The sequence below is a fragment of the Schistocerca cancellata genome, chromosome 3 (genome assembly GCF_023864275.1).
Source record: "Schistocerca cancellata isolate TAMUIC-IGC-003103 chromosome 3, iqSchCanc2.1, whole genome shotgun sequence".
Lineage (NCBI taxonomy): Eukaryota > Metazoa > Arthropoda > Insecta > Orthoptera > Acrididae > Schistocerca > Schistocerca cancellata.
The window spans coordinates 15,816,987-15,839,562 of record NC_064628.1 but is presented as its reverse complement, the minus strand read 5'-3'; positions in this window follow the sequence as shown (position 1 = coordinate 15,839,562).

Here is a 22,576-nt window from a genome sequence, read left to right as displayed (position 1 = left end):
CTATGAAACAGTGAAGAGTAGCATATGCTTTAGTTCAAGAGGTCTATCTCGTCTTAGTTTAACTGCAGGCAGTGTGAAGTCTAACCCAACCGTCCCTGACACACATCAAACCCTTTCCATGCATCAGCTCATATTACAACACAGTTACCTGCCCATGCTGATAAGTGCATTTCTAACCAACAAATGGCCAATGAAATAAAGAACAGTAACATAATCCTCAATACATGAGGTATATCTGGTCTTAGTTTAACTGTACGCAGTGTGAAGGCTAACCGAACCATCCATGACACACACCAACCCCTTTAGTTGAATCTGCTCATATTACAACATGGTGACCTGCCCTTGCAGGTAAATGCATTACTAAGAAACAAATGGCCAATGAAATAATGAACGGTAACATATTCCTCAGTGCATGAGGTGTATCTGGTCTTAGTTTAACTGTAGGCAGGGTGAAGGCTAACCCAACCCTCCCTGACACACACCAAACACTTTCCTTGCATCTGCTCATATTACAACACAGTAATTTGCCCTTGGAGATAAATGCATTACTAACCAACAAATCGCCAATGAAATAGTGAAGAGTAACATATGCTTTAGTCCAAGAGGTCTATCTCGTCTTAGTTTAACTGCAGGCTGTGTGAAGGCTAACCCAACCGTCCTTGACACACATCAAACCCTTTCCATGCATCAGCTCATATTACAACACAGTTACCTGCCCATGCGGATAAGTGCATTTCTAACCAACTAATGGCCAATGAAATAAAGAACAGTAACATAATCCTCAATACATGAGGTATATCTGGTCTTAGTTTAACTGTACGCAGTGTGAAGGCTAACCCAACCATCCATGACACACACCAACCCCTTTAGTTGAATCTGCTCATATTACAACATGGTAACCTGCCCTTGCAGATAAATGCATTACTAAGAAACAAATGGAAAATGAAATACTGAACGGTAACATATTCCTCAGTACATGAGGTCTACCTGGTCTTACTTTAACTGTAGGCAGTGTGAAGGCTAGACCAACCCTCCCTGACACACACCAAACACTTTCCTTGCATATGCTCATATGACAACACAGTAACCTGCCCTTGCTGATAAATGCATTACTAACCAACAAATGGGCAAAGAAATAGGGAACAGTAACATATTCCTCAGTGCATGATGTCTGCCTGCTCTTAGTTTGACTGTAGGCAGTGTTAAGGCTAACCCAACCCTCCCTGACACACACCAAACCCTTTCCTTGCATCTGCTCATATTACAACATGGTAACCTGCTCTTGCAGATAAATGCATTACATAGCAACAAATGGCCAATGAAATACTGAACGGCAACATATTCCTCAGTATATAAGGTGTATCTGGTCTTAGTTTAACTGTAGGCAGTGTAAAGGCTAGACCAACCCTCCCTGACAGACAACAGACTCTTTCCTTGCATCTGTTCATATTACAACACGGTAGCCTGCCCTTGCAGATAAATGCATTACTAACCAACAAATGGCCAATGAAATAGTGAAGAGTAACATATGCCTTAGTACATGAGGTCTATCTTGTCTTAGTTTAACTGTAGGCAGTGTCAAAGCTATCCCAACCCTCTTTGACACACATCAAACCCTTTCCATGCATCTGCTCATATTACAACACGGTAACCTGCCCTTGCAGATAAATGCATTAGTAACCAACAAATGGCTAATGAAATAGTGTAGAGTAACATATACCTCAGTACATGAGGTCTATCTGGTCTTAGTTTAACTGTAGGCAATGTTAAGGCTAACCCAACCCTCCCTGACACACACCAAACCTTTTCCTTGCATCTGCTCATATTACAACACAGTAACCTGCCCTCGCAGATAAATTCATTACTAACCAACAAATGGCCATTGAAATAGTGAAGAGTAACATATGCTTTAGTCCAAGAGGTCTAATTCGTCTTAGTTTAACTGCAGGCAGTGTGAAGGCTAACTCAACCCTCCCTGACACACACCAAACACTTTCCTTGCCTCTGCTCATATTACAACAAGGTAACCTGCCCTGGCAGATAAATGTATTACTAACCAACAAATGGCCAATGACATAGTGAAGAGTACCATATACCTCAGTACATGAGGTTTATCTGGTCTTAGTTTAACTGTAGGCACTGTGAAGGCTAACCCAACTCTCCCTGACACACACCAAACCCTTTCCTTGCATCTGCTCATATTACAACACAGTAACCTGCCCTTGCAGATAAATGCATTACTAAGCAACAAATGGGAAATGAAATAGTGAAGAGTAACATATGCTTTAGCCCATGAGGTCTATCTGGTCTTAGTTTATGGGGCTCCAGAAAGGCTCAAAGTCATGAAAAGTTCAATATTTACTTTTTTGTGTTTTCTGAATCTGTAGACTATTACCTTTTAATACATATATAATTTATTCAATTCCGAAGACTACAACTATTTTTAATTTTTTTTATATGTGTTCTACATGGGCGTGACCCACTGTGGCGCTGTTAAACTGCTGTCAAATGGTGTTATTATTAACGTCCGTGTTCATCAGGTACATTTTAGTAATGTGAGATAAAGTATGTGTTGTGGCTAACCTGTGATGGTTCAATATATATCGCTGGTGTGATTGTCGATTGTTTCATGTTTATTTACTCTGTCGTTATCTCGAAAATATTCGTAATTAATTCTGTTTCTTGAGAGTCTGTTTTGTTGAAGTATAATAATGAGTAAAAGTAAAGTTATTAGAAATCCTCTGAAGGCTTTTAAGAAAAGGAGAAATGTTGGAAAGCTAAAGGTATGTGTTATTACTGTAAATAATAACATTCTAACATGGTACGAGCGATGCTTGCTTTAGACGAGGAACGCCTTCGGGCTGCAGACAGGGCTGTAAAGAGTCTGGAAATACATGCAAGAGTAAACAGGAGGAGGAACAAGAGGAAGCTGGAGGCGGAGTTTGCAGAGGATGAAGATAATCCATCCTATGGTCCTGGAATGCACTAAAAAGTTAATCCAATCTTTGTCGCTCGATTCCCAAAACTTTTATTTTCTCATACTAATTACATGTTTTCTAAGGATCTTCCAAACATTTTTGTTTCAGACTTTCAGTAAATGTTACATAGTACCTTCTGCATAATTTAACACAGCCTTTTTCCAAAAAACTGTATTTTTTTGAATATATAAATAAAAAATTGCAAAAAAATATTGTGGATTTTCATTACAATTGAAAAAAAAAATCATCTTTAATAAATGAAGTAAAATTTTGTAATACCCCTGTTTTAAGTTGTAGCCCATATTCCAATAAATAATCTCTAAAAAGTTCGACTTCCTACCTCAAATACTTTTTGAGAAAAGATGTAAAATATAAGCGTTATTGTAACATTGCAAGTATAGGGCGTTGCGGAGCCCCTTAACTGTAGGCAGTGTGAAGGCTAACCCAACCCTCCCTGACATACATCAAACCCTTTCCTTGCATCTGTTTTCGTATTACAACACAGTAACCTGCCCTTGCAGATAAATTCATTACTAACCAACTAATGGCCAATGAAATAGTGAACAATAACATATTCCTCAATTCATGAGGTCTATCTGGTCTTAGTATAACTGTAGGCTGTGTGAAGGCTAACCCAACCCACCCTGATACACACCAAACACTTTCCTTGCATCTGCTCATATTACAACACGGTAACCAGCCCTGGCAGATAAATGCATTACTAACCAACAAATGGCCAATGAAATAGTGAAGAGTAACATATGCCTCAGTACATGAGGTCTATCTGGTCTTAGTTTAACTGCTGGCAGTGTAAAGGCTAAACCAACCCACCCTGACACACACCAGACCCTTTCCTTGCATCTGCACATATTACAACATGGTAACCTGCCCTTGCATATAAATGCATTACTAACCATCAAATTGCCAATGAAATAAAGAAGAGTAACATATGCCTCAGTACATGAGGTCTATCTGGTCTTAGTTTAACTGTAGGCAGTGTGAAAGCTAACCCAACCCTCCCTGACACACATCAAACCCTTTCCATGCATCTGCTCATATTACAACATAGTAACCTGCCCTTGTAGATAAATGCATTACTAACCAACAAATGGCCAATGAAATAGTGAACAGTAACATATTCCTCAATACATGCGGTCTATCTGGTCTTAGTTCAAATGTACGCAGTGTGAAGGCTAACCCAACCATCCATGACACACACCAAACCCTTTCGTTGAATCTGCTCATATTACAACATGGTAACCTGCCCTTGCAGATAAATGCATTACTAAGTAACAAATGACCAATGAAATACTGAACGGTAACATATTCCTCAGTACATGAGGTCTATCTGGTCTTAGTGAACTGTAGGCAGTGTGAAGGCTAGACCAACCCTCCCTGACACACACCAATCCCTTTCCTTGCATCTGCTCATATTACAACACGGTAGCCTGCCCTTGCATATAAATGCATTACTAACCAACAAATGGCCAATGAAATAGTGAAGAGTAACATCTGCCTCAGTACATGAGGTGTATCTGGTCTTAGTTTAGCTGTAGGCAGTGTGAAAGCTAACCCAACCCTCTTTGGCACACATCAAACCCTTTCCATGCATCTGCTCATATTACAACACGGTAACCTGCCCTTGCATATAAATGCATTAGTAACCAACAAATGGCTAATGAAATAGTGTAGAGTAACATATGCCTGAGTACATGAGGTCTATCTGGTCTTAGTTTAACTGTAGGCAGTGTGAAGGCTAGCCCAACCCTCCCTGACACACGCGAAACCCTTTCCATGCATCTGGTCATATTGCAACACAGTAACCTGCTCTTGCAGATAAATGCGTTACTAAGCAACAAATGGCCAATGAAATAGTGAAGAGTAACATATGCCTCAGTACATGAGGTCTAGATGGTCTTAGTTTAACTGTAGGCAGTGTGAAGGCTAACTCAACCCTCCCTGACACACATCAAACCCTTTCCATGCATCTGCTCATATTACAACACGGTAGGCTGCCCTTGCAGATAAATGCATTACTAACCAACAAATTGCCAATGAAATAGTGAAGAGTAACATATGCCTCAGTACATGAGGTCTATCTGGTCTTAGTTTAACTGTGGTGTTCCCTCGCGCTTCCACTTCACAATCACATTATCATCAGTGGACGTAGGCAGCTTAATATGATGGAAGTGTCCTGATGTATCGGTTATTCAAATCCACGTTCGAAGTTACAGTGCTGTCCAAATTGACCCATTCTCTGTTGGCAATGGAATGCAATACTCGCCACCTGCTTTTATACAGCAGATGCGACTCTCGTGACATCTAACGATAAATTCTAGTGATGTGACAACCGACTGGTTCTAACAACCTATTGGCCTGTCGACTTTTCATTCATTAGTTTTTTCCACTCGAATGCAACGACCAAATGGAATTTGTCTCTGCTGCCATGTCAGCTATACACATACATTTTCAGTCACTCGTCAGGTCTGAGTGGTTTCATTTGCATATTTATTCTGCCTTTTCGGTTATACATGAACCATGATCAACGTTTTCAACATTTTTAGAGACAAATAACGCATCTCATTTCATGTAGAGGTGAATAAAAGCGTAGTCCTAAAATGAATTATATTCAAATTCATTTATTTATTTACTTAAATACAAGTTTTTCATACATCTGGTATTAGATATGGATTCTTGGTTCCTTTTAATACGTTAATCCGGTGATGCTTTATAAATTTGTGTTTAGATAAATGAACAATTACTTTTCTATTTAAATTTATTAACATTCTGTTCATCTCTTCCCGCAGGTTTCCACCCATCATCAACATTTCCATTTTCGATGAATGCTGAGGTGACGCGGACAGTAAGAAATTTATACCATTTTTTAAACTGTTTGGCAACTTAATCACTTTATTTTTTAACTTATATCGTCATTTTTTCAGAGGGCTTTTTATTTTATTTTTATTTTGCTAGCAATATTCGTTATGATTCTTAAATTTCTTAGAATTTATTTAATTAATAAAATTTCACTAGAGGAATTATTCTTGCAGGTAATGTATATCGCATTGTATTTATCTTGAGAGTAACTTATTCTCCACTATTTTCATCCATTCTCACACCACTGAGCGTTTCGACAGTCTGATACAAACACGGAGTTTGCTATTGAGGAAACGCATACTCATAAAAAAAAAAACAGGTATCACCGCTATGACTATTGTTGTCGTTGGAAAAGCATTGTTGGCGCACCTCTCTCTGTTGTCTTATGAAGCAGAGCCACAAGAATGGTCCCCGTGCAGACTGCCTGTTGTGCTCCAGACATCATAGGAATGGCGCTGTGGATACTTGTTTTGCTGTAAACAAGAGTATTTCTTGACACAATATACAACAGGCGACCGTACGATTCAGCTTTGCAGAACGATCTGTATGCCTGTTCCCTTGGGAGCTAGTCGTGTGCGGTTGCTGAGATCCTGTATTAGTTGAATACGGCCTTTGGGAACCCGTTGGAGATGAGGGTGGCTGCAGCAAGAGAGACAGCGTGTTTTATATTTTGGTAAGGCACGAGAGATACTGATGCCTTCTTGCACTCTGTTGTTACGTTCTTAGTAAAATTTAGATTTTTATCTGTTTTTACTCCTGGACTATTTGCTGACGAAGAGAAGTTGATATTTATCTCACTTAGGGTTAAACAAGTTATGTATTCCCGATATTTGGGGTATTGAGCCTAGAAAGACCAATCATTAACTATTGGGTTTTGGATGGGTTGATCTTTAGCCCTGTACTCTTTTCCCATTTAGAAAGAGCTTGCAGATCGGTACTGAGATTCTCGGTAGCTGTCTTCACGTTTACTGATTTTGGACTTAGATACAACTTCCATCAGCGTATATGTCGTATTTACAGTAGGAGAAAACTGGTGACACCTCATTTATGTACAATGAAAAGAGTATAGTACCAAATACCGAACTCAGCGAGACGTCTGGTACTACTTGTCTTCATTGTTATTTTGTGGTCCCAGACATAAAGCATTGCTGGTGAGATGTCAAGTAGGAGCAAAACCACAGCACTGCACTTCGTGGGAGATGTATGCTGCTAAGTTTGGCAACCAAATGTAGAAGCCAACTTCGTAAAATGCTTTGTTGAAGTCTAAGGAACACGTGATAGTCGCTTCTTGTTCATGATTGGCGAGCTTCGAGTCATCCGTCACCTATTTTAAAGACTATTACCTGTTTCCAGGCATCAGGCAAACATTTGTTTTATGGAGTGGTTGAAGATATCTGTTACAGTGGGGAGTTGTGGGCCAGTAATAAGCTTGCTGTGTTCTGTTTGCTAAAAACTCTTCAATCCAGCCACACAGCTGGTCTGATATTCCGTAGGCTCTTACTTTGTTTATCAGGAGTCAGTGCGGAACTGTATCGAACGCCTTGCGGAAGCCAAGGAAAATGGCATCTACCTGGGAGCCTGTATCTAATATTTTCTGGGCCTCATGAACAAATAAAGCGAGTTGGGTCTCACACGATCGCTGTTTCCGGAATCCATGTTGATTCCCACAGAGTAGATTCTGGGTTTCCAGAAATGGCATGATACGCGAGCAAAAAACATGTCCTAAAATTCTACAACAGACCAATGTCAGAGATATAGGCCTATAGTTTTGCGCATCTGCTCGACGACCCTTCTTGAAAACTGGAACTACCTGTGCCCTTTTCCAATCATTTGGAACCTTCCGTTCTTCTAGAGACTTGCGGAACACGGCTGTTAGAAGGGGGCAAGTTCTTTCGCGTACTCTGTGTAGAATCGAATTGGTATCCCATCAGGTACAGTGGACTTTCCTCTGTTGAGTGATTTCAGTTTCTTTTCTATTCCTTGGACACTTATTTCGATGTCAAGCACTTTTCGTTCGTGCGAGGATTTAGAGAAGGAACTGCAGTGCGGTCTCCCTCTGTGAAACAGCTTTGAAAAAGGTGTTTAGTATTTCAGCTTTACGCATGTCATCCTCTGTTTCAATGCCATTATCATTCCAGAGTGTCTGGATATGCTGTTTCGATCCACTTACTGATTTAACGTAAGACCAGAACTTCCTAGGATTTTCTGTCGGGTTGGTTCATAGAACTTTACTTTCGAATTCACGGATAGCCCTCCTTACGCTAACTTTGACATCGTTTAGCTTCTGTTTGTCTGAGAGGTTTTGGCTGCGTTTAAATTTGCAGTGAAGCTCTCTTTGCTTTCGCAGTAGTTTCCTAACTTTGTTGTTGAACTACAGTGGGTTTTTCCCGTCCCTCACGGTTTTACTCGGCACGTACCTGTCTAAAACGCATTTTACGATTGCCTTGAACTTTTTCCATAAACACTCAACATTGGCAGTGTCGGAACAGGAATTTTCGTTTTGATCTGTTATGTAGTCTGAAATCTGCCTCCTATTACTCTTGCTAAACAGATAAACCTTCCTCCCTTTCTTTATATTCCTATTTACTTGCATATTCAGGGATGCTACAACGGCCTTATGATCACTGATTCCCTGTTCTGCGCTTACAGAGTCGAAAAGTTCGGGTCTGTTTGTTGTCAATAGGCCCAAGATGTTATCTCCACGAGTCGGTTCTCTGTTTAATTGCTCGAGGTAATTTTCGGATAGTGCACTCAGTATAATGTCACTCGATGCTCTGTCAATACAACCCGTCCTAAACATCTGAGTGTCACAGTCTATATCTGCTAAATTGAAATCTCCACCTAAGACTATAACATGCTGAGGAAATTTATGTGAAATGTGTTCCAGATTTTCTCTCAGTTGTTCTGCCACTAATGCTGCTGAGTCGGGAGGTCGGTAAAAGGAGCCCACTATTATACAAGCTCGGTTGTTGAGTATAACCTCCACCCATAATAATTCACAGGAACTATCCACTTCTGTTTGACTACAGGATAAACTACTCCTAACAGCGACAAACACGCCACCACCGACTGCATGCAATCTATCCTTTCTAAACACCGTATGTGCTTTTGTAAAAATTTCAGCAGAATTAACCTCTGGCTTCAGCCAGCTTTCCGTACCTATGAGGTGCATGCAAGTTCTAAGGCCTCCGATTTTTTTCCTAATTAATTACTCACCCGAAATCGATGAAACTGGCGTTAATTCTCGACGTAATCGCCCTGCAGACGTACACATTTTTCACAACGCTGACGCCATGATTCCATGGCAGCGGCGAAGGCTTCTTTAGGAGTCTGTTTTGACCACTGGAAAATCGTTGAGGCAATAGCAGCACGACTGGTGAATGTGCGGCCATGGAGAGTGTCTTTCATTGTTGAAAAAAGCCAAAAGTCACTAGGAGCCAGGTCAGGTGAGTAGGGAGCATGAGGAATCACTTCAAAGTTGTTATCACGAAGAAACTGTTGCGTAACGTTAGCTCGATGTGCGGGTGCGTTGTCTTGGTGAAACAGCACATACGCAGCCCTTCCCGGACGTTTTTGTTGCAGTGCAGGAAGTAATTTGTTCTTCAAAACATTTTCGTAGGATGCACCTGTTACCGTAGTGCCATTTGGAACGCAATGGGTAAGGATTACGCCATTGCTGTCGCAGAACATATACACCATCATTTTTTCAGCACTGGCGGTTACCCGAAATTTTTTTGGTGGCGGTGAATCTGTGTGCTTCCATTGAGCTGACTGGCGCTTTGTTTCTGGATTGAAAAATGGCATCCACGTCTCATCCACTGTCACAACCGACGAAAAGAAAGTCCCATTCGTGCTGTCGTTGCGCGTCAACATTGCTTGGCAACATGCCACACGGGCAGCCATGTGGTCGTCCGTCAGCATTCGTGGCATCCACCTGGATGACACTTTTCGCATTTTCAGGTCGTCATGCAGGATTGTGTTTACAGAACCCACAGAAATGCCAACTCTGGAGGCGATCTGTTCAACAGTTATTCGGCGATCCCCCACAACAATTCTCTCCACTTTCTCGATCATGTCGTCAGACCGGCTTGTGCGAGCCCGAGGTTGTTTCGGTTTGTTGTCACACGATGTTCTGCCTTCATTAAACTGTCGCACCTAGGAACGCACTTTCGACACATCCATAACTCCATCACCACATGTCTCCTTCAACTGTCGATGAATTTCAATTGGTTTCACACTGCGCAAATTCAGAAAACGAGGGATTGCACGCTGTTCAAGTAAGGAAAACGTCGCCATTTTAAGTATTTGAAACAGTTATCATTCTCGCTGCTGGCGATAAAATTCCATCTGCCATACGGTGCTGCCATCTCTGGGACGTTTTGGCAATGAACGCGGCTTCATTTTAAAACAATGCGCATGTTTCTATCTCTTTCCAGTCCGGAGAAACAAAAAATCGGAAGCCTTAGAACTTGAATGCACCTCGTATAACGATTTCTGCTTCAGTGCTTTTCTATCAGCGCTTGAAGTTCCGATACTTTAGCAACGCAGCTTATACAGCTTACAATCACAATACCGATTGCTGCTTGGTCCCCGCATGTCTTGACTTTGCCCCGCACCCTTTGGGGCTGTTGCTCTTTCTTTACTTGCCCTCATCTAACCTAATACCAAAGGTCCGAAAATTCATGACGCAGAAGCCACTGTCAGTGCCGTGCTGAAGTGTTCATATGATGCCGAACTTCTGTCCAAATTCCCGTCTGCCCGCATCTCGTGGTCGTGCGGTAGCGTTCTCGCTCCCCACGCCCGGGTTCCCGGGTTCGATTCCCGGCGGGGTCAGGGATTTTCTCTGCCTCGTGATGGCTGGGTGTTGTGTGTTGTCCTTAGGTTAGTTAGGTTTAAGTAGTTCTAAGTTCTAGGGGACTGATGACCACAGCAGTTGAGTCCCATAGTGCTCAGAGCCATTTGAACCATTTGAAATTCCCGTCTGTTTTTTCAAAGTCCTCCTCGGGTGTCTCCGACTTCGAGGCCCAAGTGAGTCTCCTTCCTTTGGTTACACCCAAGTTTTGTCAGCTCGAACTGTCCATTTCGCACTTTGGGATAAACTAAATACAGAATTGCAGCAACTGCAGGACGATGGGGTGTTCACACCAGCGTCCAACAGCCGCTGGGCAACATCTACTATCATCATCGAGTGGCTCAGTGGGGTGTTGCCTATTTGTGGAAAATTTAGTGCTACAGTCAACGCATCGGTCGTCAACTCGTATCCTATTCTCAAACTACCAGACATTCTTGCTAAACTGGGGTAGGACTGGCAAAATGTTCCTCCTGCTACCGTTTGACGCCGAATCCTGTGACATTCTAGTCATCAACACTCTCTTCGGACTCTACCAATACAACAGACGTCCCTTCGGCGCTGCTCGTGCCCCAACAATTTTTGAGAGATACCGAATGTCCCAGGCACCACCAATTATCTAGATGACTTTCTGGTAGCAGTTCATTCTGCTGAAGATTTAATCAAGAACTTGGACGTATTTTTAGCAGTGTTTAACTATGTGCAGCTTTGTTGTAACAAAGAAAAGTGTGATTTTTTCGTGCGACAAGTAGAATACTTTGTCCGTATTTCAGTGCATCAGCGAATTCTACCAACAGCTCAGTATGTCGAGGCTATCCAACATGTGCCCACACTTGAAACCATATCTCACCTCGAATCGTCTTAGCACTTTCGAACTACTACCGCCATTTTCAACCCCATAAAATAGCCTAGGTAGAACCACTTCATCATCTCCTTTATAAAAAGTACAGTGGAAAAGATCTCCCAGTGTGACAAGGTGTTTTGTGATATCCGACATGCTCTCCTCTCCCCAACCTGCCTTCCACCTACGATCCCTGGAAGTCTCTGATCCTTGCTGCCGATGCATCAGACTACAGTGTAGTGGCTGCAATGTCACTCGTCATCGACGAGCTGGAAAGGCCAGTTGCTTTTGTGTCAAAAACTCTGTCATCGGTTGAAAAAGACTACAGTCAAATCGAGAAGGAAGCATCTTTGGTATCAAAAAGTTTCACATGCGCAGCTGACAATGCACACTGCTCATGGTTCACAAGCCGCTCCTGCCCTTACTGAAGTGGGTCTGGATCCAGTGCTGGGCTCTCTTTCTTTCCGTGTACACCTACGACATTTAGTTTCAATCCATGGCCCACCATGTTAATGCAGGCCTTCTTTCCAGGCTGCCCATTGCTCAAGAGCCAAACTTTGACTCCAACCGGGAAGTCTGCTTCCAACTGGACTCAGACATTGAAGACGCTTCGGCCCTGCTCCCATTGGATGTCACCCTTGTCTGACAAACCACTGCCATTGACCTGATCCTGCATTATGTCTTGCGATTCAGAAACATGGTTGGCTTGCGATTCGGAAGATGCTGACATACCTAGATCTTCAAGCCTTCTGGGTTCGACGCTAGGAGCTCTCCGTGGTCGACGGAGTCGTCCTCATACAGGGCGACAACAGCAGGGCGCGCTTTGTCACCCCTCGAGCCTCCGAGACCTGGTCTTCTACATGAAGCGCACTGGAGGAGCAGATGATGATCACCAAAGGCCTCATCCGTCAATACGTCTCTTGGCAAGGCATGGACTCTGCCATCACATCTATGGTGGCTGTTTTTATATGCCAAAGCAAAATTTCCGCCCTGGGTCATCGTTATTTTCCATGGCCCACCATCTGCAGCCAGTGGTTCTGAGTCTATCTGAACTTTGCTGGGTCCTTCCTCAGCGCCTCATGGCTTTTGGCCGTCGATGTAGGTATGGGTTTCCCTTTTGTTACATGTATGTCACTGAGTGAGTGAGGTGCTACAATGGTTGCCGGCCGCGGTGGCCGAACGGTTCTAGGCGCTTCAGTCCGGAACCGCGCGACTGCTACGGTCGCAGGTTCGAATCCTGCCTCGGGAATGGATGTCTGTGATGTCCTTAGGTTAGTTAGCTTTAAGTAGTTCTATGTTCTAGGGGACTGATGACCTCAGATGTTAAGTCCCATAGTGTTCAGAGCCATTTGAACCATTTTTTGGTACAGTGGTTAGCACACTGAACTCGCATTCGGGAGAACGACGGTTTAAAACGACGGCTCAAACGCGCGTCTAATTATCCATATTTTGGTTTTTCGTGATTTCCCTTAACTGCTCCAGGCAATTGTCGGGGCGGTTCCTCTGACATGGCATTTCCGATTTCCTTCCACATCCTGGACACAATCCGAGCTTGTACCCCGTCTCTAATGACCTCGATGTCGGCAGGGCGTTAAACTCAATCTTCCTTACTTCCCTGTATGTCCTCCACATCTTCTTCATACATCATCAAAGCGCTGACCCCTATTTTTGCCCTAGAAGGCCTCATGGAAACTCTGGCTACTGACAATGTTTTTCTATTCACCTCTTTACCAACTTATGTCCGATTATGCGACTAACGGCATCACTTTAGTCTACACTGCGCCTTTCCCTCCAGCCTCCAGACTCCTAAGACACAAATGTCCAAAATTTCTCCTCCCCACCATTTTGATGACGTGCTGACTTTTTTCCTTGGCTTGCAGAGGGCCCTGGTGCAAGGCGGCTCCTCTCCAGCTGAACGGTTCTGTAGGCAGCCTCGCCGTTCCTCTCTTTCTACGCTACACCCTCAGGAACAGAGCCACCACCGCACTGCTTCTCTTTACACTGTGGTGTGTGAGTCGTGACGTTTGGACGTGGTCAGATCCACTGTCATCCCGCCACGGTTACAGCAATCCTGGGGCGTGCCATGCTAGAGATACATGTACACGCTGTGTGCCGCTGCAGACGTCACGTCAGCCAAGTGGTCCACGTTGGAGCCTCCTTGCGCCGTCAGGCACGCTAATTCAGTTCTCAGTTCGAGACACCTAGTCGCAGCTGATGCATCAGACCAACCACGACATGAACGAAACCGATCCTATACCGCGGCGCCGGACGTCAGAAGTGGCAAAAAGATACGTCGTTGAACCAAGAGGTGTACTCCTGTCATCTTATTTTCAGTTTAATGGTGGATTTTATGAGCGGATTGATTGATTTGCTACGGGAAGCCCCCTATACCTTCTGGGAGCGAATTCATTTGTGAAAGACTTCGAGGACAACACTCCCGACTCGGCAAGCTTTAACCCAACGGTTTTGAGGGGTACGTGGACGACAGATATGTCGTATGGCATCACGAGAAGTATGAATTACATCGATTTCTTGAGCAGCTGAATTCTATCCAAGCTAGTATTAAATTTGCTAAGGAAACAGAAAAAGATGGCTGCTTTCTTTCCTTTTTTTTCTTTCCTCGTACGGTTGATGGCACATTATGACACGCTGTACGTCGTAAACCAACGCATACGAGTCTATATTTATATACCAGTAGCTGCCGTCACCAATCACAGGCCATACGTGCCATTATAGACCTTAGTGCACGGGGCACAACGTATATTTGATAACGATAATTTGCAGAGAGATCGTCAAGGAGCTATCACAGCCGAATATACATCGATAAGCGAATAGAATGTCTGAATGCTTTCACTGCTACTCACTCTGAGGACAGATGGGCGATACACGGCCAAAATATCAGTAGAAGTAGTAATATTAGAGCGGCGACATACCCGAAATTGAATCCATTATTCATTATCTCACGAGAGGTTGAAAACCGCACAGTCGATTACTAGTTGCAGGCAGTTAAATGCTCATTTTCAAATCACATAATAGAAATCAATGTCTGTATACGTGATACATTTGTGTGGGTGTTTGTGGTTTACTGGCGCACAACGGCGAGGTTATCAGGGTCCATACTAATATTAACACGAACTAGTGTGTTTAAAATGTCACATTACTATATAAATTACACCTTGGGTTAACACACGCCGTGTCTCACAACCTCAGTCACGGTTATACGCACAATCACGCCACGTCATATCCATTAAGACATCGTATATAAGAAAAAAATGTCATAACACTAGCAACAGTCTCACGGAAATACACACCCTCTCTCACAACATCTCACACGATCATCCGCACGTTCACACTAGCTACCATCCTTTAAGACAGCGTAAAAATGGGCACAGGTTCTAAAATTGGCAATTTAAACACATGTACGAGCAGTTGAAAGCTAAATTAATTACACAGGGAATTGTGCGATCCCTCACAAAAAGACCATGGATGTGCCAGCCACCATAAAATCACATGGAAAAACTGCTCTCCTTGAAGTGGAAGAACATATTTTACCATGAAACACGTGATAACTGCAAATGAACTTAGTTACAATAATACCTAAAGAATTTTTCCTTTCTTCGAAATGGAAATTTTTGTCAGATGTCAGTAGCTTCTTTAAATTAGTAACTGGCTATTGATAATACTTCTTAATTTTATTTCAGTTATTGATTACTGATGTGTAGTAGAGAAATACCGTCAAACAAAGAAATGCGAACAGGTCTTGGAGTCCCAACAGTACTGACCGACTGCCGTGTCGTCCTCACCCCGAAGGCGTCGCTGGGTGCGAATTTACAGGGTGTTACAAAAAGGTACGGTCAAACTTTCAGGAAACATTCCTCAAACACAAATAATGAAAAGATGTTATGTGGACATGTGTCCGGAAACGCTTAATTTCCATGTTAGAGCTCATTTTAGTTTCGTCAGTATGTACTGTACTTCCTCGATTCACCGCCAGTTGGCCCAATTGAAGGAAGGTAATGTTGACTTCGGTGCTTGTGTTGACATGCGACTTATTGCTCTACAGTACTAGCATCAAGCACATCAGTACGTAGCATCAATAGGTTAGTGTTCATCACGAAAATGGTTTTGCAGTCAGTGCAATGTTTACAAATGCGGAGTTGGCAGATGCCCATTTGATGTATGAATTAGCACGGGGCAATAGCCGTGGCGCGGTACGTTTGTATCGAGACAGATTTCCAGAAGGAAGGTGTCCCGACAGGAAGACGTTCGAAGCAATTGATCAGCGTCTTAGGGAGCACAGAACAGTCCAGCCTATAACTCGCGACTGGGGAAGACCTAGAACGACGAGGACACCTGCAATGGACGAGACAATTCTTCGTGCAGTTGACGATAACCCTAATGTCAGCGTCAGAGAAGTTGCTTCTGTACAAGGTAACGTTGACCACGTCACTGTATGGAGAGTGCTACGGGAGAACCAGTTGTTTCCGTACCATGACAGCGCGTGCAGGCACTATCAGCAGCCGATTGGCCTCCACGGGTACACTTCTGCGAATGGTCCATCCAACAATGTGTCAATCCTCATTTCAGTGCAAATGCTCTCTTTACGGATGAGGCTTGATTCCAACGTGATCAAATTGTAAATTTTCACAATCAACATGTGTGGGCTGACGAGAATCCGCACGCAATTGTGCAATCACGTCATCAACACAGATTTTCTGTGAACGTTTGGGCAGGCATTGTTGGTGATGTCTCGATTGGGCCCCATGTTCTTTCACCTACGATTTCATACGGGATACACTACCTGTGCTGCTAGAACATGTGCCTTTACAAGTACGACACAACATGTGGCTCGTGCACGATGGAGCTCCTGCACATTTCAGTCGAAGTGTTCGTACGCTTCTCAACAACAGATTCGGTGACCGATGGATTGGTAGAGGCGGACCAATTCCATGGCCTCGACGCTCTCCTGACCTCAAGCCTCTTGACTTTCATTTATGGGGGCATTTGAAAGCTCTTGTCTATGCAACCCCGGTACCAAATGTAGAGACTCTTCGTGCTCGTATTGTGGATATCTGTGATACAATACAGCATTCTCCAGGGCTGCATCGGCGCATCAGGGATTCCATGCGACGGAGGGTGGATGCATGTATCCTCGCTAACGGAGGACATTTTGAACATATGCTGTAACAAAGCGTTTGACGTTACGCTGGTACGTTCTGTTGCTGTGTGTTTCGATTCCATGATTAATGTGATTTGTAGAGAAGTAATAAAATGAGCTCTAACATGGGAAGTAAGCGTTTCCGGACACATGTCCACCTAACATATTTTCTTTATTTGTGTGTGAGGAATGTTTCCTGAAAGTTTGGCCGTACCCACTCTCCCTGCCACTGTCAGTTTTGGTGACCGGTGCCGCTACTTCTCAGTCCAGCAGCTCCTCAGTTGGCCTCACAAGGGCTGAGTGCGCCCCGATTGCCAACATCACTCGGTAGACTGGGCGGCCACCCATCCAAATGTTAGCCGAGCCCGACAGCGCTTAACTTCGGTGATCTGGCGGGAACCGCTGTTACTACCGTGGCAAGGCCATTAGCAATATTGTAACATACAGACAGATAATTCCAATCCCAAAGAAAGCAGGTGTTGACAGATGTGAAGATTACCGAACAATCAGTTTAATAAGCCACAGATGCAAATTACTAACACGAATTCTTTACAGACGAATGGAAAAACTAGTAGAAGCCGACCTCGGGGAAGATCAGTTTGGATTCAGTAGAAATACTGGAACACGTGAGGCAATACTGACCTTACGACTTATCTTAGAAGAAAGATTAAGGAAAGGCAAACCTACGTTTCTAGAATTTGTAGACTTAGAGAAAGCTTTTGACAATGTTGACTGGAATACTCTCTTTCAAATTCTAAAGGTGGCAGGGGTAAAATACAGGGAGCGAAAGGCTATTTACAATTTGTACAGAAGCCAGGTGGCAGTTATAAGAGTCGAGGGACATGAAAGGGAAGCAGTGGTTGGGAAGGGAGTAAGACAGGGTTGTAGCCTCTCCCCGATGTTATTCAATCTGTATATTGAGCAAGTAGTAAAGGAAACAAAAGAAAAATTCGGAGTAGATATTAAAATCCATGGAGAAGAAATAAAAACTTTGAGGTTCGCCGATGACATTGTAATTCTGTCAGAGACAGCAAAGGACTTGGAAGAGCGGTTGAATGGAATGGACAGTGTCTTGAGAGGAGTGTATAACATGAACATCAACAAAAGAAAAACGAGGATAATGGAATGTAGTCGAATTAAGTCGGGTGATGCTGAGGGAATTAGATTAGGAAATGAAACACTTAAAGTAGTAAAGGAGTTTTGCTATTTGGGGAGCAAAATAACTGATGATGGTCGAAGTAGAGAGGATATAAAATATAGACTGGCAATGGCAAGGAAAGCGTTTCTGAAGAAGAGAAATTTGTTAACATCGAGTAGGTAGTGCCAGGAAGTCTTTTCTGAAAGTATTTGTATGGAGTGTAGCCATGTATGGAAGTGAAACATGGACGATAAATAGTTTGGACAAGAAGAGAATAGAAGCTTTCGAAATGTGGTGCTACAGAAGAATGCTGAAGATTAGATGGGTAGATCACATAACTAATGAGGAAGTATTGAATAGGATTGGGGAGAAGAGAAGTTTGTGGCACAACTTGACCAGAAGAAGGGATCGGTTGGTAGGACATTTTCTGAGGCATCAAGGGATCACCAATTTAGTATTGGAGGGCAGCGTGGAGGGTAAAAATCGTAGAGGGAGACCAAGAGATGAATACACTAAGCAGATTCAGAAGGATGTAGGTTGTAGTAGGTACTGGGAGATGAAGATGCCTGCACAGGATAGAGTAGCATGGAGAGCTGCATCAAACCAGTCTCAGGACTGAAGACCACAACAACAACACAGACTCTTACATATAGTATTGCCAAGATTTTCTCAAGCGCAACACATTTAAACCTGAAGAGAATATTTGTTCTGCAATTAATTATTTCGCACTGCAAACATAAAATTGTATGATACCACTACCAAATTTCCACAGCCATCGTTGCTGTTAATTTCGACGTTCATTTTTTCAGAGTAAGAGAGGCACAAACAACCTCCTGGCTGCTGTCTGTAATCTTCCGCTTTTCACAGCATAAGCTTACCCCTGTTGTTTGTTCGCAGTATATTTCTAACAACAACTGAAAATTCTGATTTGATGTATGTCTTATTTATCAAAAATGATACTACTAACTTTCACTAATGACACATACGATTCTGTTAAGTTTCAGTGTTAATTACTCTGGAAGGCAGGCAGTTTGAAGACGCGTCGAATAGCACACCATCTGCGCATAACTATGCGTACACGTGCACGATATAGAAAAGGTTGATCCTAGCAGTCTAAATTTCTTTAACGAAGTCCAGTTGATGTTCTCTAGTGTGATGTAAATCATTTTATTATATTTGATCTAAATACAGTCTGCCGTCACCAAACCTTATCTGCTAACCAACAAAGATTCTGAGCATGACGACCATCAACACAAGTAACCAAAGTAATCTAAACTGACCATCCGCAGTAGAGGTAACTTTAACAGTGATATTATTACTTGTGGTCATCGTATTGTGTCCCAAATTCCGAACAATTAGTCTTCGGAACAATGCAACATCAGGATTTCAGTGTAAGTTGCAAAATCTTGCCGGCCGGTGTTGCCGTGCGGTTCTAGGCGCTACAGTCTGGAACCGCGTGAGCGCTACGGTCGCAGGTTCGAATCCTGCCTCGGGCATGGATGTGTGTGATGTCCTTAGGTTAGTTAGGTTTAAGTAGTTCTAAGTTCTAGGCGACTGATGACCTGAGAAGTTAAGTCCCATAGTGCTCAGAGCCATCTGAACCATTTTTTTTGCAAAAGCGTTTCTTTATCGTCGGGACACACTACAGTTCCTAGATACATGACCATCTTGTACTTCGAAATAGTTTTCACAGTTGGAAAATAGTTACCTTTCCGGAGTGTTTCTTGTAATTTCGGAAAAGAATTACAGCACACATAAAGTCGATGTTACCAGTTCAAAACACGATAATGTAATATGTTGAACATCTATTTCAGGGCTGGCTAGGACCGAAAGTCAGAAAAGTACTGCAAGGTAGAGAACTCCTCTCTGCCCACCCGAATTATACGCAAGTTCTCGACTGGTTCCTGATATGGTGGGAATTATTTGTACAAAGTGCTGAGATATTTCACGATGTTTCTACGCTAAGTACTACTATTTGTGTCTAGCCTTTTAATTTGCATACAGTTATCGACTCTGAACTGCCGAGCACTTGCTTATTATCGCGGCTCGTTCGACTGCCGTTCTTTCCGGGATTTTACGCGCTGTTCGTTCCAGCAGAGCGCCGCTCTTATCCGATCGGTGGCGCCGCGCAGCCACTTGAGCGGCCAGCCGCCGCCAAATTGCGCTTCCCGGAAGGCAGGCCTGCGGCCGTGACAAACGACGGCGCTCCGGTCGCTTGGGTATGGAGGTCCGGCGGCGACGAAACGGGATCACAGCCGCCCGTGGGACAGACTGCTGCCGTGACGTGACCCGAATCAACGCGCCTCCACTGACCTGTAACTACACCAGCTGCCACGCTCCCCATGGAATAGACGCCGACCATTCTCTTCCTAAGCTACTGACCTGAATTTCTCCCCGTGTGGAGACTCTGTCGGCGGTATACGTTTGTAACACTACTACCGATATTATAAACATTGCTCTTATCTAACTTCTTTGTCCGTTTTACTTAATGTAATTTCTGGATAACCATGCTCTTTGATGTAACATGTATGTAAATGTTTTACTGATTATTTGTGGTGATTCTCTCTGAAGTGCCAAAGAAACTGGTATAGGCATGCGTATTCAAATAACAATTCAATAAACAGGTAGAATACGGTTCTGCGTTCAGCAATGCCTATATAAGACAACAAGTGTGTGGCGCAGATGTTAGATCGGTTACTGCTGCTACAATTGCAGGTTATCGAGATTCAAGTGAGTCTGAACTGGGGGCCGAACCGCACAATGACCCTGGGTTCGGTGTGGGGCGGCGGTGCGGTGGGTGGACTGCTGTGGCGTGTTGTCGGGTTGTGAACCACTGAGAGCTACGGTGGGACGAAGACTCTCCGTCGTCTCTAGGTCCCCGGTTCAGTACACACAAAACAATACACAAACTGTTACATAAATGGCAGGAGGGAAAAATATGCTAATGTGACAAAAGTCATGGGATGGTGATGTACACATACAGAGATGACGTTAGCATCACGTACAGAAGGCAGTACATTGGTGGAGCTTTCGTTTGTACTCTGTGGATTCATGTAAAAAATTTCCGACTTGATTTTGGCCGCACAACGGGTGCTAACAGACTGTGAATGCGGTGTAGTAGATGAAGGTAGACGCAGGCGACACACCATTACGGATATCTTTAGGGAATTCAATATCTCGAAATCCGCAGTGTCAACAGTGTATCGAGAATACCATATGACCTCTGACCACTGACAACACAGTGTCCGACGGCCTTCGCTTAACGACCGAGAGCTGCTGCGTTTACACACAACTGTCAGTGCTAACACGAAAGCAACCGTGCGTGAAATAATTGCTGAAAACAACGTGCGACGTACGACGAAGTATCCGTTAGGACAGTGCATCGTAATTTGGCGTTAATGGGGCAGACGGCCGACACGAGTGGCTTTGCTAACAGCACGACGTCTCCTGCAGCTCTTCAGCCGGGCTCGTGGCCATATCGGTTGGAGCCTAGACGGCTGGGAAACCGTGGCCTGGTCAGATGAGTGATGGAAGTGAAACATGGACGATAAATAGTTTGGACAAGAAGAGAATAGAAGCTTTCGAAATGTGGTGCTACAGAAGAATGCTGAAGATTAGATGGGTAGATCACATAACTAATGAGGTGGTATTGAATAGGATTGGGGAGGAGTTTGTGACACAACTTGACAAGAAGAAGGGACCGGTTGGTAGGACATGTTCTGAGGCATCAGGGGATCACAAATTTAGCATTGGAGGGCAGCGTGGAGGGTAAAAATCGTAGAGAGCGACCAATAGATGAATACACTAAGCAGATTCAGAAGGATGTAGGTACTGGGAGATGAAGAAGCTTGCACAGGATAGAGTAGCATGGAGAGCTGCATCAAACCAGTCTCAGGACTGAAGGCCACAACAACAACAACAACAACAACGGTCACATCAGTACTGATTTCGACTGTTAAGAGCTGATGGCAGGGTTAGAGTGTTGCACGGGCCCCAGGAATCCGTGGGCCCAAGTTGTCGACAGGGCACTGTTCAAGCTGGTGGTGGCTCCATAGTGGTGTGGGCTGTGTTTGCGTGGAATGGAATGGACTGGGTCCTCTGGTCCAACTGAACCAATCATGGACTGGAAATGGTTACGTTCGGTTACTTGGAGACCATTTGCAGTCATTGACGGACTTAATGTATTCCGCACATCAATGGAATTTTATGGGTGACAATGCGCCATATCACCAGGCCACAATTGTTCGTGACTGGTTTGTAGAAAATTCTGGAAAATTTGAGCGAATGATCAGGCCACCCAGAGCGCCCGACCTCAGTCACATCGAGTATTTATGAGACATAATAGAGAGGTCAGTTCGTGCACAAACTCTGTACCGACAACACTTTCACAGTTATGGACGGCTGTACAGGGTGGTTTTTTCTACCGTGTACAAGCTCTAGAGATTGACCGGTTGAGCATACGGAACAAAAAAAGGTCTAATGAGCTTATATCCGAAAAGGCATTTTTTCCATGCTACACTCCTGGAAATGTAAAAAGGAACACATTGACACCGGTGTGTCAGACCCACCATACTTGCTCCGGACACTGCGAGAGGGCTGTACAAGCAATGATCACACGCACGGCACAGCGGACACACCAGGAACCGCGGTGTTGGCCGTCGAATGGCGCTAGCTGCGCAGCATTTGTGCACCGCCGCCGTCAGTGTCAGCCAGTTTGCCGTGGCATACGGAGCTG